The sequence below is a fragment of the Rhyacophila brunnea genome, unplaced genomic scaffold (assembly GCF_057557595.1).
Source record: "Rhyacophila brunnea isolate RB1 unplaced genomic scaffold, BYU_Rbru_1.0 scaffold_12, whole genome shotgun sequence".
In the NCBI taxonomy this organism is placed as follows: domain Eukaryota; kingdom Metazoa; phylum Arthropoda; class Insecta; order Trichoptera; family Rhyacophilidae; genus Rhyacophila; species Rhyacophila brunnea.
Window position 1 is genome coordinate 33,865,305 of NW_028232774.1, and position 16,959 is coordinate 33,882,263.

Here is a 16,959-nt window from a genome sequence, read left to right on the forward strand (position 1 = left end):
TGTGGAATATGGCTACATCTCGATGAGGTTTCAACATTTTTTTTAATGAGATTGCGTAAGTCACTCACTCAACTTAATAAGTCCATGCTCTGAATACAAATACATTGAAAAATAAGCAATATTATTTTGCCAATGACAGGATTCGGACCCTGGCCTTTCATCCGGTGGCTCCAGGATTGATTCCAGATTATTTCAATGTCTAGGTGTCTGTGATTGTTTCACTTCTATTACTAGCTAAATTACAGTTTCACTACACGTCGTTGCGCCTCATAGCATGTTGTAGTGCTAAAAACAATATATATATTTATAAGTGTGTGTATATAATATATATATTTTTTTAGTCATAAGGCCACGGCTTCATTAGCAGACACTACCAATCGTCCAGCGTGGGCACCAGTGGTGAAGAGTGGGGGTAGGCTGTTAAAATCTGCCACAAATAGTGTACATTAAACTTTTTCAAAAACTAACTACCTAACACCATCTGTAAATTGCAGTCTTAGTTCAATAAAACAAATACATATTATGACTATGTAACAAAGTTTAGTGTGTATTATTTATGGCAGATCTTAACAGCCTACCTTCACCCTTCGCCACTGTTGGGCACTTATAAACACAAATATAACACTGAAATAATAAATATGATCAAAGTATTTATGTTCAACGTTGAATGCAATGTTAGAGTACCGACCGTTGAATGCGGATAGTGCCTTTTGTGGTCTCCTTATATGGTATGTTTCAGTTTTGTGTAAGTGCCACTTTTGTACGGATGAGAGAACAATAAGGTCGGTGTAATCCTGAAAATTCATGTGAATATTATTGGTCCTTTTTTGCCATTACTTTCATACGCTTGGTATCCATATCTATGCAAGAAGGTTTTCTTCAACATCCTTGGTACAGACAAACTTTTCAGAATCCTTGTGGATACATAAGAGACTTGGGCAAAGCTACGCTTTTGTCTAGTCTTAAATATCTCTTTAGAAAAGATAATCATGGACTCAATGTTTAAACGACAGGGAACTATTTGAAATTAATAATACGAGGGTGGGTCAATAAGTCCTTAGAAAAGCCGACAGGTGGCGCGACTAGTACTGTAAGCGGTTTGTTTTCATGCAGCGGCACTACCGATTCAGTATGCTGCGAAGTTTCAATCAGATTGGTCGGGTTGTTGTGTGTTTCTCGTACATTTAAAAAAAAAATTGCTTGTGGAAAATGGGAAAATGGAAAATGGAGAAAATTGAGTTTAGAGCTGTTATTAAACATTTTAATATAAAAGGGTTAACAGCAAAGGAAATAAAAAATGAGTTGGATTTAGTTCACGGCATATCTGCTCCTTCACTTGCAACTATTTATAACTGGTTAAATGAATTTAAACGTGGTCGTACATCAACAAAGGATGAACCACGCTCAGGACGTCCTGTAGAGGTGACTACACCAGAAATGATCAATAAAATCCACGATATGGTGTTAAGTGACCGAAGATTAAAGTTGAGTGAGATAATTGAGGTTACAGGGATCTCAAAAGGTAGCGTCATTTCTATTTTACATGACAAATTGGGCATGAAAAATATTTCTGCAAGATGGGTGCCGCGTTTGCTCACAGTCGACAATAAACGGCAAACGCAATAGGGTGGTGGCCTCTAAAGCCCTGTTGTCGCTCATGCAACGCAATCTGGATGATTTTTTTCGTCGCTTTGTGACTGTAGATGAAACATGGATACACCACTATACTCCCGAGACGAAAGAACAGTCAAAGCAGTGGATTGCGAAGGCAAACCATGTCCAAAGAAGGCGAAAACCGTGAAATCAGCTGGTAAGGTTATGGCTACTGTATTTTGGGATGCACGTGAAATTATTTTCGTTGACTATTTGGAAAAAGGAAAAACAATAACAGGGGATTATTATGCATCTTTATTGGATCAGCTAAAAAACAAAATTGAAGAAAAACGGCCTCATTTAAACAGGAAAAAAATCCTCTTTCATCAGTACAATGCCCGTGTTCACACATGTTTACGATCAATGGCTAAAATTGAAGAATTGAAGTTCGAATTGGTCGACCACCCACCGTATTCGCCAGATTTAGCCCCCAGTGACTTTTTCCTTTTCCCAAACTTAAAAAAATGGCTAAGTGGACAACGTTTTTTTTCAAATGAAGAAGTCATCGATCGGACAAATGCTTATTTTGAGGACCTTCCGAAAACTTATTTTTCCGACGGTTTAAAAAAAATTGAGAAACGTCTAACCAAGTGTATTGAGCTCCAAGGAGATTATGTTGAGAAATAAAAAAAAAATACAAAAATAAAAACTGTTTTAATGCTTTTTTCTAAGGAATTATTGACCCACCCTCGTATGTACAGCAACTCGGTTCGCTGATCCCGTCGAATTAGGTTTTTCGTCCAATATTTTTGTTTCCAGCGAATAAAATATTTTGTTACGGTTCAAAGTAGAGTGCTTTTTTACCACGGGGAATTTTGAGTTTCCATTTCAGACAGTGATGCCAACCAGTGGCGCACCCAGGATTTAATATTGGGGGGGGCCCAAGGAGGAGAATGTAAATTAGTCCTATAGGCTCTTTTTCTTCTTCACAGCCTAATTTCTCGTTTATCGGTCTTTTGTCGGTGTACCTACACGATGGTCCCCACATCCTGAAACGGGCCCTGAGGATAGAATATTTGGCGGGCCCCCTACCTACCGCTAAGATTAAAGGCTTAATTAAAATTAAAAATTAAACGATTTTCAAATTGTGTTTTCGTTCAAATTAAGGGTACTTATACAGTGAATTATTGGCGATTTTTAATACATCTACTTTAATAATGGAGCTGTCAAGTATCGACACATAATAATCAAATAATATATTGCACAATTATATAAGTAATTGAAAATGTTCACGGCTATGCAGTATGATATCCCCGCAGGCGACTTTTTTTACTATTAAAGCTAATTTATGATGTGTGTTTATCTCACTTATCTGGTCAACCCGACACGCCGGGCCCCCCATAGCCCGGCCCCCCAGGCTAGAGCCCTGTCAGCCCTCCCCAGCCATGACCTACACCACTCCGGAATTCGGGTGGACACTGAGAATTTTTTGACAGTTCCATTAGGGATTGGGTTTCTAAAAAAACCTGACATTAGTGTTTCGAAATTTTTGTGTTAGAAATTAAAATCTAAGAAATTTTTCTAAAAAGGGTGCTGGAGAATTATTACAAATCATTTTTTGGCGTGTTTTTATTATGTTTATATAAGCCCAAAGGTATAGTTTATTGGCTTTGAATTTCAATGTTTAAAATCATTCTGATAATTTTCATTTTTGGGGGGTGCCAGGGACCCTTGCCCCCCCCTGGGTGCGCCACTGATGCCAACCGTACTATAATTATAGTACAATACTATAATTTTGATTTCGCGAAAAATGTAAAATACTGTAATTTTAGGCCAAATATACCATAATACTATAATTTTAAAGGATTCAAGACGAAAAATGTTCCTGTACTATATATTTTTTAGAAATACTATAATTTTTACGCCTTTGTACTATAATCAGCATAGAAAAATATGGCAACTGATTTCAGATCAACGTCGTCGACGGCTTCTTATACAGTTTCAAATTCTCTGTTATTTTTTTTTTACACATTTTGCCCCACTAACAACTTTTTAGATTCTGATTGACGTTTTCCCGTGAAATGAGAACTCTTTTTTCAAATTTTGAAAAATATATTTCTCGAGATTCGATATTCATTTTTTTATTTCTCGAGAAATCCACGTTATTACGAAATTACTTCTAATACTCCGTTTACACGTGCATGGATTTACTGCTGACAGTACGAAATATCGAGGCCATAACAAAAAAAGGCACGTGTAAACACGTTTTACCTATCTTGCAAATTGCAAGATTGCATGCATGAATCAAAAATGTTCAGAAGCTTCCTAATTTTCACCTGACAATTGGAGCTTGCATGGCGGATGCGCATGCGCAGTAGAACGATAGTGGCTAACCTGCCGAAAAACCGCAGAACTACACCGCACAGACTCATTTTGAGTTTAACCGATTTTCACGACTGTCAAATAGTACCATAAAATGACAACATCGCATCTCGCTTACCCTGAAGAATGAGATTGGCGAGACAGTCAGCACTTTTACGTGTAAACAGTTACTGTTTAAAATACACACTATTGGTGCACGTGTACAGGCGCTATAACTCGTTCAAACAGAAAGTCGAGCTTTTTAAACTCTTTGGCCAAAATTTTTATAGTGGGAAGTTCATGAAATTCCGTTTAGGTATCTTGATTATTATTGTCTTTATAGTTTAAATTTGATTACCTATCTTGAGAAATTCCACTAAGTTATTTTTTAATTCCGGTTGCGGTATACGGCTCAGTTTAGTGACAATTTCACGATTTCTCGAGATCTCATTGATGATCTCGAAATTTCGGAAATTTGGCCTTTCCGGAATATTTCTCTAGACGAGAATTCTCGATCACAACTTGTAGGTATAGGTAAATCATTCTACAGTGGCACCATAGGCGATTCGCAAGTGTATTGAATTGCTTGCGACAATGCCTGTTTTAATGCTAGCAAACAATATCACTACCTACCTACAACTGCAAGCCGCATTTGCCGTACCTACCCGGCATGATGACACTGTAAAACGATTTACCTATACCCAGTGCCAATTAAAATTAAGATAACATCATTCGACACAATATTATAATATTACCCAAGTCGTTCACTCATTTAGTTGGCATGTAATTAAAATAACGTCTTGAATAAACCACGTTTTTTTCTTACACAACAGTTGAATCTGTCTCAAGGATTCATGAAATAAAACTGGATTACTATCATTATATTCGATACGTCATATAACGGATAAATTCGGTCAAGCTTACGACAAGCACGGAAAAACTGCGAATATTAATTATTTCAATGAAACTTAATTTGGGCATATTGAGGAGGTTTTTCAATAATCATTAGTTTTATCTATGGTATTTTAGAAGCTATGCGACCTGGAATACGCCGATGACGCTGTCCTATTCGATAACTCAATCGAGGGCATTCAAGAGACCGTCGACAGGTTGCATAACAACTCCTCTCGCGTTGGTTTGAAAGTCAACGCAAAGAAAACCAGCGTCTTGTGTAATAGCACATGCCCTGATCCAGATTTCCCTCTGATTAGCGACAGACAAAACATCAAGACCGTCGACAGTTTCAAGTACCTGGGGGTACACATCACGGGAGATGGCATTTTGCAGAAAGAGCTCGCTACCCGAATGGGAATGGCTGGAGCAACATTCACCTCGATGCGGAATGTCTGGGACTCACGATTGTACTCGGTCAAAACCAAATGCCGCCTATTCGACGCTTGTATTCTGATGGTGCTGCTTTACGGTAGCGAATCATGGCACCTTACGAAGGCTCAGAGCAACCGTATACTGAGCTTCGAAAACAGATGTTTGCGATGAATACTGAGTGGTATGACTTTAGGAGCAACCAGTGACGTCCCTAGACAAAATGCCGCCCCTAGACAGTGCGAAAATGCCGCCACATTTTTTTATACAGTACTTTTTATCATCCTTTCATAACTTCAATATCTAAGAAATGTGTTGTATGGATACATTACCAACAAAATATAGGTAAGTATACCTACCACTAAATCTAATTTAAATGCCATCTCTGCTTCAATAGACAATATTGCGAGTCTACGGTTTCAGATAGGTACATTTAAAAATACACCTGACAACTTCCAAAACTCACGAGTGACTGGCAAACATATTTGGATAAATTTTAAATTAGCTATGCACGTGTCATTGCTATTCACCAAGAACGTGACGTCCAAGGACAACGAAAGTAAACTAGAAATCGCGCACCCGAAGTCCTGTTAAAACTTTTATAGTAAATACCTAATTAAAATATTTTGTTTCCAACCTGTGAGCTGAATTTTTCAATGGAAATATATTTCCGTTATTACTAAGTTTAGGTAGATTTCTATGTACATATACCTAATGATTCTCCTCGATCTGCCGCCCTTTGGAAAAATGCCGCCCCAAAGCGACGCTCAATCTGCCTACCCCCACGGGACGTCACTGGGAGCAACGAGGAGATAAGAGAACGCACCAAGCAGCATCTCATCACACTGAAAGTGAAGAGGCGACGTTGGACCTGGCTCGGCCACGTGCTGCGGATGTCAGAAGAGAACTTCAACTAGGCTTGCCTGTTCTTCAAGCCGACCGGATTCCGGCGCCCTGGAAGGCCGCTAAATACAATCTGCAGAGTGTATACGGCGGAGCTACGGGATGCTAGATAGACCTGGAACGAAGCAAGAAGACTGGCGAGCGACAGGGATTCTTGCAGGCGCCGCATGGTGTCCATATGCTCCAGTTAAGGGGCGGATATGGCAAAAGAAGAAGAATTGAAGAAGTTTTTAGTAGGTAGGTAGGTACCTATATCGTATATGGCCTATGCAGTGGCGGGGGTCGTGTACGGAGATAATAATGTATATACACGAAAGTGCGGAGATCTGTAGTTCCACAGATTGCCGCTAAAACGTACACAATCATGATATTATAATGGTTAGGCTCAGGTATATAATACATTACATGGGCTAAGGCGCGCACACATAGAAATGGGTTTGGGGGCTCTATTTAGCAAAAAATATCCATATTTTTTTAATGATTTCTACGGCGGCGGGAAGTGATGGAGTTAACAAATCGAGAAGGTGCCACTGACTTCCTCGTTTACCCCGCCTACTACTTATAGCTTATAACTTTTCGGATACCTTCCCCATACCCAGACACTCCACAATTTGAGTCTAGTGATAAAAACCTGGCCTGCACATTCACCTACGATTTATTGCGAGCTGTCGCATTCACAAGTGGTATTCGAATGCGCATGCGTGCTGCTTCTTAATATTAGAGAAAACATTGGATACCTCAGATAGTCGCACCAATTCGTGAGTTACATTGGCACTGGCCTTGCATGTCGTAAAATACCAGAAAAAGAAGGAACAAAGCATCTCGGTTATGATCTTAATTTATTAAGTTCTGACAAAGAAGTAGAAGAAGTAGATTATATTGAATACTGAATTGGTTAAATGCGTGTATTTATTTGAAAAAATAAAATTAGGTTGCTAATTTTTTTATCGTATGGGGACTCAAAATTAGTCAGTGCATCGGGCCTCTATGTCTATAAACGCGCCACTGCTACTAACAACTCTTGACAGTTCTCGGCCTCCTTCGAAAACTTCCTCCATCATCGATGATCCAGCACTCTCCAACTTTTTTTTAGCGACCATTCTTAAAATATCCTGTTTCGGTCATCCAGGTATTCTTTTGCCCTTGTAGGAATCATACATAGCCAGTGACGTCCCTAGATAAAATGCCGCCTCATTTTTTATACAGTATTTTTATCATCTTTTCATGAGTCCAATTTCTAATAAATGTGTTGTATGGATACTTCTTCTTGGTCGTGCGCTCATGGCTGAGGATCGTGACCACATTTAAATTTCGCCATCCTTTGAGCGACCAAGACTTTCCATCCTTATCGATCTTCCGCTTCTCTCAGGGCAGAATGGATGGTGCCCCCAGTCAGCTCTTTCACTTGGTCACTCCATCGCGCAGACGCTCTTCCTCTGCTTCACCTTCCCTGGAGGCTATCCAAAACTACCAGTCTCTCCAGGTTGTCTAGTCCGCGCCTGACAATATGTCCAAAAAACTGCAGAATTCTTCTCAGACATATCGTCGACAGCCGTTCCTTTATCTTCAGTCTCTGGATGATTGACTGGTTCGTCCTGTGCTCCGTCCAAGAAATGCAAAGCATTCGGCGCCAACACCACATCTCAAAGGCATCAATTGCCTTCCGTTCTCTTGCCTCCAGGGTCCACGACTCGACTCCGTATATAAATATATAGAACACTAATGTTTGCACAAGCATCATTTTTGTGGCAATCGAAATTCCCCGATCCTTCCATATAGTGGTAAGGCGCGTCATCGCATTTTTTGCAATCTGTGTGCGCTTTCTTATTTCCGCTTCGCATCCGCCCTTTCCACACTGATGGTCGATTCAAGATATACAAACTCGTCGACTGTTTCGAGGTTTTGGAGTGTATTTGGTGTTGGTAGAAGGTTGGCCCGATCAACAACCATTAATTTGGTCTTATTTCTATTAATAAGGAGGCTGTATTTGCGACTCTCTTCCTCTACCCGGTGTAGCAGCTCTGTGAGTTCTCTTTCATCAGCAGCGATTAGTGTGGTATCATCTGCGAATCTTAAGTTGTTTATTTTCTGGCCACCAATTGTTATTCCGCCTTGCCAATGATCTAGGGCTCTTCGCATTATATACTCTCCATATATATTGAATAACTGGGGAGATAAAACACATCCCTGACGAACTCCCTTCTCGGTTCGGAAACTCTCAGAAAACGCACTATTTACACCTTTGTGTGGCTATTGTTATATAAGTTTTTGATGGAACTCCCATTTCCAGAAGTACCTTCCACATACAGTTCCATCTTATGCAGTCGAATGCCTTCTGAAAGTCAATAAAGCATAACATCATAGGGGTATTAAACTCTCTGCATTTTTCAATTAGTTGTCTGATGTTTAGAATTTGCTCTCGAGTTCCCTTGCCCATAACAAAACCTGGTTGTTCCTTGGGTTTTTGTCGGTCGATGAAATGCTTCAGACGTCTGCTGATTATATGTAATAAGATCTTGCTTGCATGTGGAATAAGTGAGATTGTTCGATAGTTTTCACATTTACGTGAGGAACCTTTTTTGTGCAGGGGGATCAAAGTTGACTCTGTCCAGTCCTTGGGCCATACGCCACTTTTCCAGATCATGTTGCATAATTGATGTATGATTCTTTTTCCGTCATCATTGACCTTTTTTAAGGCTTCTGCAGATATGCCATCGCCACCTGGTGACTTGTGGGTTTTAGTCTCTTTATCGCCTCTATCACTTCACTAAAAAGTATTTCAGGTTCTTGCTCATCGATACTTACGTCAACCACCTCATCATCCTCTTCTGTATCTCTGTATATGGCTTCACAATATGTTTTCCACCTTGCCGTGACCATATCCCACTCCATAAGTAGTGTGCCGTCCTCTTCCTCGATGGCCCAGTTCATTTTCTTGAAATCTCCTGTGATTTCTTTCACTTTTTGGAAAAGATTGTGAGTTTCTACTCTGACAGCATGGGTTTCGATGTCTTCACACTTATTTCTGAGGAAAAGATTCTTGTCCCGCCGACAGAGTCGCTGAAAAACTCTGTTTTGTTCAGAGTACCTTGCATGTTGTATAGTTGAATTAAGTCCCTTATTTCTAAGATCGGCTCTTGTTTGTATGGCCTACCATGTTTCATCAGATATCCAGATCTTGCGACGTTTCGGATGTTCCTTACTGTTATTGAGTTTCTGGACTTCCTCCATCGCGCATAAGGTGGCTTCCTTCAACTTATTCCATGTTGTTTCGACATTGTCGCTGGGGTCTACGTATAGTGATGCCATTTTACAATTCACCTCCTCGGTTGGTGATCGCTACCGCAGTCTGCACCTGGGTAGGTTTGTACATTAAACACTGATGACCGCCATCTTTTATTTATTGTTATGAAATCAATCTGGTTTCTATAGCGATCACCAGGTGAGATCCATGTATATAATCTCCTAGGGTGATGTTGCGTTGCGTTGCGATTGCCATGTCCAAATTTACCGATAAACTCTCTGAGATGATTGTCGTTCATGGTATTACCGGCTTTGGCGTTCATATCGCCTTGAACAACGGTGATCTCTCTTTTGGGTATTTCTTGGATTGTGCTTCTTAGCTCGTTGAAAAATTCTTCGCTATCCTTGTCTGTTAATGCAGCTGTAGGCGCATATACTTGTATAATGTTCAGCAAACATGGCTGGGCGTTGAGCTTTATTATTATTATCCTGTCACTGATCGAATTGTATCCAATGACACTATCTCGGAGAGTTCGTGGTACAATAAAAGCTACTCCGTTTCGACTTTCGTTTTATCCTGAATATACCAAGTTCAGTCTCGAAGTGTCCGGATCCTTTCCAATGTGTTTCGCTTAAACCCATTATATTTACGTTGTATCTCTGCATCTCTTTTTCGATGATTGAGAGCTTTCCGGGGTGTTGTATAAGTCCCCTTACGTTCCATGTACCTATTTTCTTTGGGATTTTCGTGACCGATTTACCAGTATCTGATTTCCCACACGTTGCCTGATAAATCACACCCGTGTGCCCAGTAACCAATTTCACACCATGCGGCCCGGACCCTGCGTGGCGCCGGGTGTCAGCCGGATCGCCTGACGTACTGTTACGATTTTGATGTTTCATTTCATGTGGTTTTCGTGGGATTTTAATGTGGTGGTTTCCCGTTGCCTTCCACATCGCAATATTGAAACCGTTCATAATGTTTTCATTATCGCCTTCAAGTGTCTGCTCTAAGGCTGTTCCAATCCCCTTGATCACCACCCTTAGTCAGTACTGAAGAAATTGATGCCTTCCTCCAGTGGATCCCTCTTAGTCTGGCTCCTCATCATAGACCTGTCTGGCTTGGGAGACCCTTCCGGTAGTTAGACTACCGCCAGCATAACCCTAAGAATCCTCGGAACGCGCAAGCCTCCTCACCACGACAAGGTGGAGATCCATTCGAGGAGGTAAAGGTATGGATACATTACTAACATTACTAACAAGGAGGTATGGATACATTACTAACAAAATATCAGACTAATTCGCAAATCTGCACGTGTTTATGTAGCTATTTTTATATATTCCAAATGATTCTCCTCGATTTGCCGCCCTTTGGGTAACTGCCGCCCCCAAGCGACGCTCAATCTGCCTATCCCCACGGGACGTCGCTGTACATAGCCCGCCTTTCTGGCAGTGACGTCCCGTGGGGGTAGTCAGATTGAGCGTCGCTTGGGGGCGGCAGTTACCCAAAGGGCGGCAAATCGAGATAAATCATTAGGTATATGAGGTGCCCAAAAGCAAAGGCAGCTTTCTACCACGTGGGTAGTTTTGAGAAAAACGTCAAAAACTGATAACAAGTCTTACAATTTAATTTAATTTATGTGAGCTATACATTATAGTAGAATATTGTGCATACATTAATGGCGGTGAGATAGCGGCTCGTAAGTACCGCCTTGCCAGCTATTGTACGGTAATGCAGGCTGAACTCTATGCCATCCAATGCGCTCTGGAGTGGGCAGGCTCAGATCCAATTCAGCGAAAGCTCACCGAAAACCATAGTATTTGTATTTATTCGGACTCCAAAAGCTCAATCCAAGCAATTGGAAATCCGTTGTCTACTAATCCGATTGTCTTTTCTATTCACAGCGAGTCCGCTCTACTGAGACGGCGCCACCCCGAGGTGCACTTCAAGTGGATAAGGGGACACACCGGGATAGAAGGAAATGAAAGAGCTGACAAATTGGCTCGGCATGGTGCCTCTGAACCCAAGACCGCGGTAGCTTATGACAAATTTCCTCTGAGCTACGCGAAAATTACAATTTCAGACATGGTGAAAAACGAATGGAACTCACGATACATAAACTCATCGACAGGGGAGTTGACCCGAAAGTTTTTACCTTCAATTTTAGCAGCACGAGACGTCAGGGTGCATAAGGGACTGTGTTTTGAGATGACTCAGATTCTTACAGGTCACGGAGTCATGCGAGCATACCTGCACCGGTTTAAAATAACATCTGATGGAAAGTGTCCATGCGACGACTGAAGCGACCAGGACGTCTTACATTTACTCCTAGATTGTCAAATCTTTAGCAAGGAGCGGCACAACCTGAACTTTTTATTACAGATGGCAGATGCGGACATTCGAGACCTTCCGGGGACCATGGCAAACGAGGCCGGAAGAGATGCCCTTTTTAATTTCTGTATTGATGTAATAAAAAGAATAAAAATAATAAATGGTGACATGTAAAGATGATTCATGCCTTTCAGATCCAGTGACTGCAATCATATAAGATAGGATAAGTATATACTTAGAACATTAGTCCAATGCGACATTTCTTTTACCACGGGAAAAAACTCGACTACAAATCGCAGTCCTCAGTTCCCAATGAATACGACAAAATATTCATCAGAATCACCTCCGCCTTGCGCTACTAAGAATTTTCCAGGGTTTTTGCAAGGCGGTATCATAGGCCCTGGCCGAATTCAAATTAGCAATACCCGATGCGGGTAGAAGAACAGTTTTCAATAAGGCATATTCTCTCAGCCGGCACAATTTTCATTTGACTAGCATCAAGTAGAGTAGTTTGCGTGCCAAAGTCCTTAAGAAACCTCGATAGTAAATGCGAGGTATCCATAAAGGCATCTAGAAAAAAAAAAAAAAAAGTAGAATATTGTGTTTCAAAGTCAATTTAACTTTAAAAACTCATTAATTTTATTACATGTTTAAGATAGATGCATAATAAATATCAAGAAGGCTGCATTTGCTTCTCACCCATCAAGAAGTCTGACTTTGCTTTTGACAACTTGAAAGAAAGCCATGTTTGCTTCTCAGATTTTAACTTGTCGGCCATGTTTTTTATTGTAAAAATACTCAAAGACAAATATTGTAACTTGAATAAATGAAAAAAATCTTTACGTGCACAAAAAAAACAAATTTATTAAAGTCGTTTATTTCTAATTATAAGATATACCTAATAATATTACTTACAATGGAAAGGATTTTTTGTTTGCATTACACATGAAAATAAGCATCGGTTTGTATGCGTAAGCATTCGATATACTTGTGTTAAAATACATGACAGTGGTAGACACAAAACAGTGTTTTACTTCAGTTTATATAATAATGATTACAATAAATTGCCAGAATGTTAATCCTATCTATATCTATAATCTAGTCTAGCCTATGAACTACTGAAATAAAAATATTCTTAAAGAAAAAACATGTTACAGTAATAATTATTCCTATAACATAATACATACATTTGGTAAACAATGATATTAATCCTTTCTATGCCGCAATTAGTTAATTGATAGTAATTAACGTAAGAATCGGTGTAATTAAGGCGTGCAAAGACGCTCTGGTTACTTAACCGGTTAAGAGCGTACATAAGTGAAACGGTTGATAATTTTCAAGACTATGTAGGACATAATTTCGGCCGCGTTGCCATTCGGAGACTGACCGACAGTAGAGGTGTCTGCACGTCGATTTGTTTTGTCATGGCGTCGGATGAAACTATTCCTAATGATTTTAAGTACTTAAAAAAGAAAATATGTCAATGAATATACTATTATTATTAGTAATATAACAATAAACATAATATTAATGGACGCATGTTGGATTTTTATGTCAAATTATATTTCGTTCGGCACGCGTCATTTGCAAAATCCGCGCATCGCCTAGACAGGATCTTTTTAGACCATGCCTCAACTGAAGTATAGCCTTAAATTAAAAACAATTAATAATATTTAAAATTAGTTTCACATCGTATTATCCTTCATCTTTAAATTGGCACATTTTAATGACTTTTGGTTGTGGTCGCATGTCGGCGCAATCGGCATCTCCTTAGGACTGTACCTTAAAAAAAAAAATTGTAAGAATTACATTGTTCAAAAAAAGTTTTGATGCTTGTCTTATTGGTCAAGTGACAGTTACATACCTCGAAATTTTAGTCATATTTCTCTTCCAGTTTTCTGGACATCTTGAACGTTTCCTAGCTTTATTTGAAGCTATTTACAAAGGGTGACTCTCCATCTTTCAAAATTTTGTAACTTAACACTTTGATTCACAATTTTAGCACAATAATCACGATTATAAGCCGTAGCGAAAACTCGCGCGGCAACCGCCAAAATGTACTGAGCCGCCATTTTGTCACGTGACTTTTTGTATGGGATGAAACATTTAGAGTGAAGAAAGCTGGGTTTGCTTCTGAAGCTAATTTTTACAACGATTTTCTATGGTAGAAAGCCAAGTTTGTTAGTAAAACATCAGCTCATAACGTGCAGAATTTTTAGCTTTATGATTCTGCATTCATAGGTTAAAAAGTCATTTTTTGTCAGAAAGCTGCCTATGCTTCTGACCCCCTCATATAATATAGAAATAGCTACCTAACCTTAGTAATGACGGAAATATCTTTCCATTAAAAAAGGTGTTAGTGATAAGGAAACCGAGATAAACAAAAGACTTTTTCAAAAGCATCACCGCCAACGATATGGCTGCTATTATCATTTGTTGATGCACTATGAACAACTGACATATTATAAACATTCGAATTCAATGATCAGAAATGTTGAAGATTTTTAAAAATAAATTATAGACGCTGATGATGGTGGTTCAAATTTTGTAAGAATTTTGCTTATTTTTATCAATCTTCCGTTATATTACTGTTACACATATCTTGTGGCAGTATCTTAAATGTAAATAAAACAATGAAAATAAATTAAATTCAGGAAAGGCAGGTGCATTAAAAATGCAGTTTTGTGCACACCTTGCGTTATAAAAAGTTCTGATACCTACCTATTATGACTTGAAGGTATAAACGTTATACGATATCAGGACCGCCGTGATGTTTACAGCCCCTGTGCGGAAAAGTTACATTAGGTATTACAAAATAGGTGCAATTAAACTCCTATGTTCTATATATATACATAGGAATTATGGCAGTTGGTGGATTCAAGTATAGTTAATCATAGAGGCCATAGAATTGAATCTTATAGATATGTAAGTGAGTTCATAAGTATAGCAGAATACGTGCAGAGTACGGATTCCAATCCCGGGATCCCGAGCTATTTTCAATACCTATGAATCCCGGGATTGATAAACATAATCTCGAAACTTTCGGGATTGATTTTTTATCAATTTTTATAGAAAATAAAATAAAAACGAAAATATAACGAAAAAATACTTTTATTAACAAATAACTACATTAGAAATAAACTGAGTTTGAATGAAGTTTGATTTATACCCATGTGTAAGTTGCCGATTCATTTTATTTTTTCACATAAATTAATAAAAATGAGAAAGATTGGGGAAAAAACAATGCTTCGCACTATTAACAAAGTAATTCCACCATGATCTCATACGTTTTACGGCAGTTTCATATTTAGCTGACTAATTAGATTTATGAAGCGGAAAGGCCATAAGTACACCATGATTTGCTTTACTATTTTAAATCTCACTAACCCATTCATCGAGTCTTTACTATCAGAAACAGCAATCTCACATTAAATTCACATTATTATTTATATTAAAATATTATTTACTCCATTAAACCTATATATTTCCAAGATTGAACGTATACAATATTAACAATAAATGTCTTAAATAGTATAAATTATACTAGATTTATTTTTGACTGATTTTATCAATGTTATTTGTAAATATAACAATTTTATATTAACAATGGAAAAAAATGCCAATCCCGGGATTGTCAAATTTTAATACCGAAATCCCGAGATCATAATTTTGGCTCGAGATTGGATTCCCTAGTGCAGATATTGCATATATGTATTGTATAGCGATAGACTATAGATGAACAATTACAAATATGCCAAACGCATCCTTTATTGGCTTTGAATATGCCATGTTTCAATTTGTCCCATGCAAATCCGTCAAAAGCTATGTATACTTGGCCATATATCCTGCAATGAGAAGTATGATAAAGGTGAATTTAGAGGGCAGGAGAAGCATGGGTGAAATGAGATTCTTTTGGCTACGCTTCAGCGCTCCAAATGGGCTGGTGTCAATGACATTAATATGGACGACGCATCTGGAAAGAAAAATAACACTCACTTTTTTGTCGGGTCTGCCGAATGGCATAATCTGTTCTAACGCCATTACAATAAAGGTGATATTGCCATAAATTCCCGATGCTTTGTGTCGGGTCTGCCGAATGGCTCGGTTCGAACGGGTTCGCTCAAATGATGATTGTCACTAGAAACACTGTTCTAACGCCATTATAATAAAGGTGATATTGCTATAAATTCCCGATGCGTGATGTCGCACAATGGAAATTGCGTGACGTCTACATATACATGTGCGAATGTCGCTATGCGTGAATTTATTTGCTAACTACTACTGTATTAAGTGAGTTGTCCATTAATAATGTTATTGGCTGGTGCGCACCGGAGTACAACTCCAGCTCGCAAAATCCTCGAGAAAACCGCTCCGTCTCGTGGAAAATGGCGCTCTGGTTTGGAAATTATTATAATAATCATTACGTCAATTTACATTTTCAAATAAAGCTTAATAATCTTGAAATTATGTACAGGCCTATTACTATCAACAATAATAAGAGTTTATGCGATCTTAATATGACATAAATTCTAATGAGAGCTTAGTACCAATCCATAGGATTTTGGGTTTAGTATTCCTGCATTCGTATTTCGATATCTTTAATGTCTGTGACGTGAGTCCATGCGGCAGATGAAGTAAGGAAAAGTAATAATACCATTTAGTAGTAGTACGTATGAAATGTCTAAAGACTGTTATTGCACTTTTCTTTCTAAGGTAATTAGGTACTAGGTAGGTATATAAGGTAAACCGTATGTATAACCAAAAAAATCGTACACAAATATTTTCGGAAAATTATCGAGCGCCCCGATTCATAAAACTGGCTACGCAACTTCCGTAAGTCGTTGAGCATCTGCTACGATAGGTCCAGAATATGGAGATACACTGCACTGCATGTCGATAACCTTCGATAGAAAATTAAAAATGTCTCAGAAATGCTACATAGTGGTAACTGATTTTAAAGAATAATTCAAATAACACATTTCTTGCTTTATGGTCCAAAACTGATAACAGTGGTAACACTAACATGATATTGGCAATGCTGTTGGTTTTTATTGGGATATGTTGAGTAATTGAGCCTGCGACCGCCTCTTGATTCGGTCACCCATATGCGCCGCACACATTGCCCATAAGGGTGTGGCGCCCCTGTACAATATACGTAACGCGGTTTTGTCAAGCGATCAAAAGATCCTTGGCTCAAATCCACG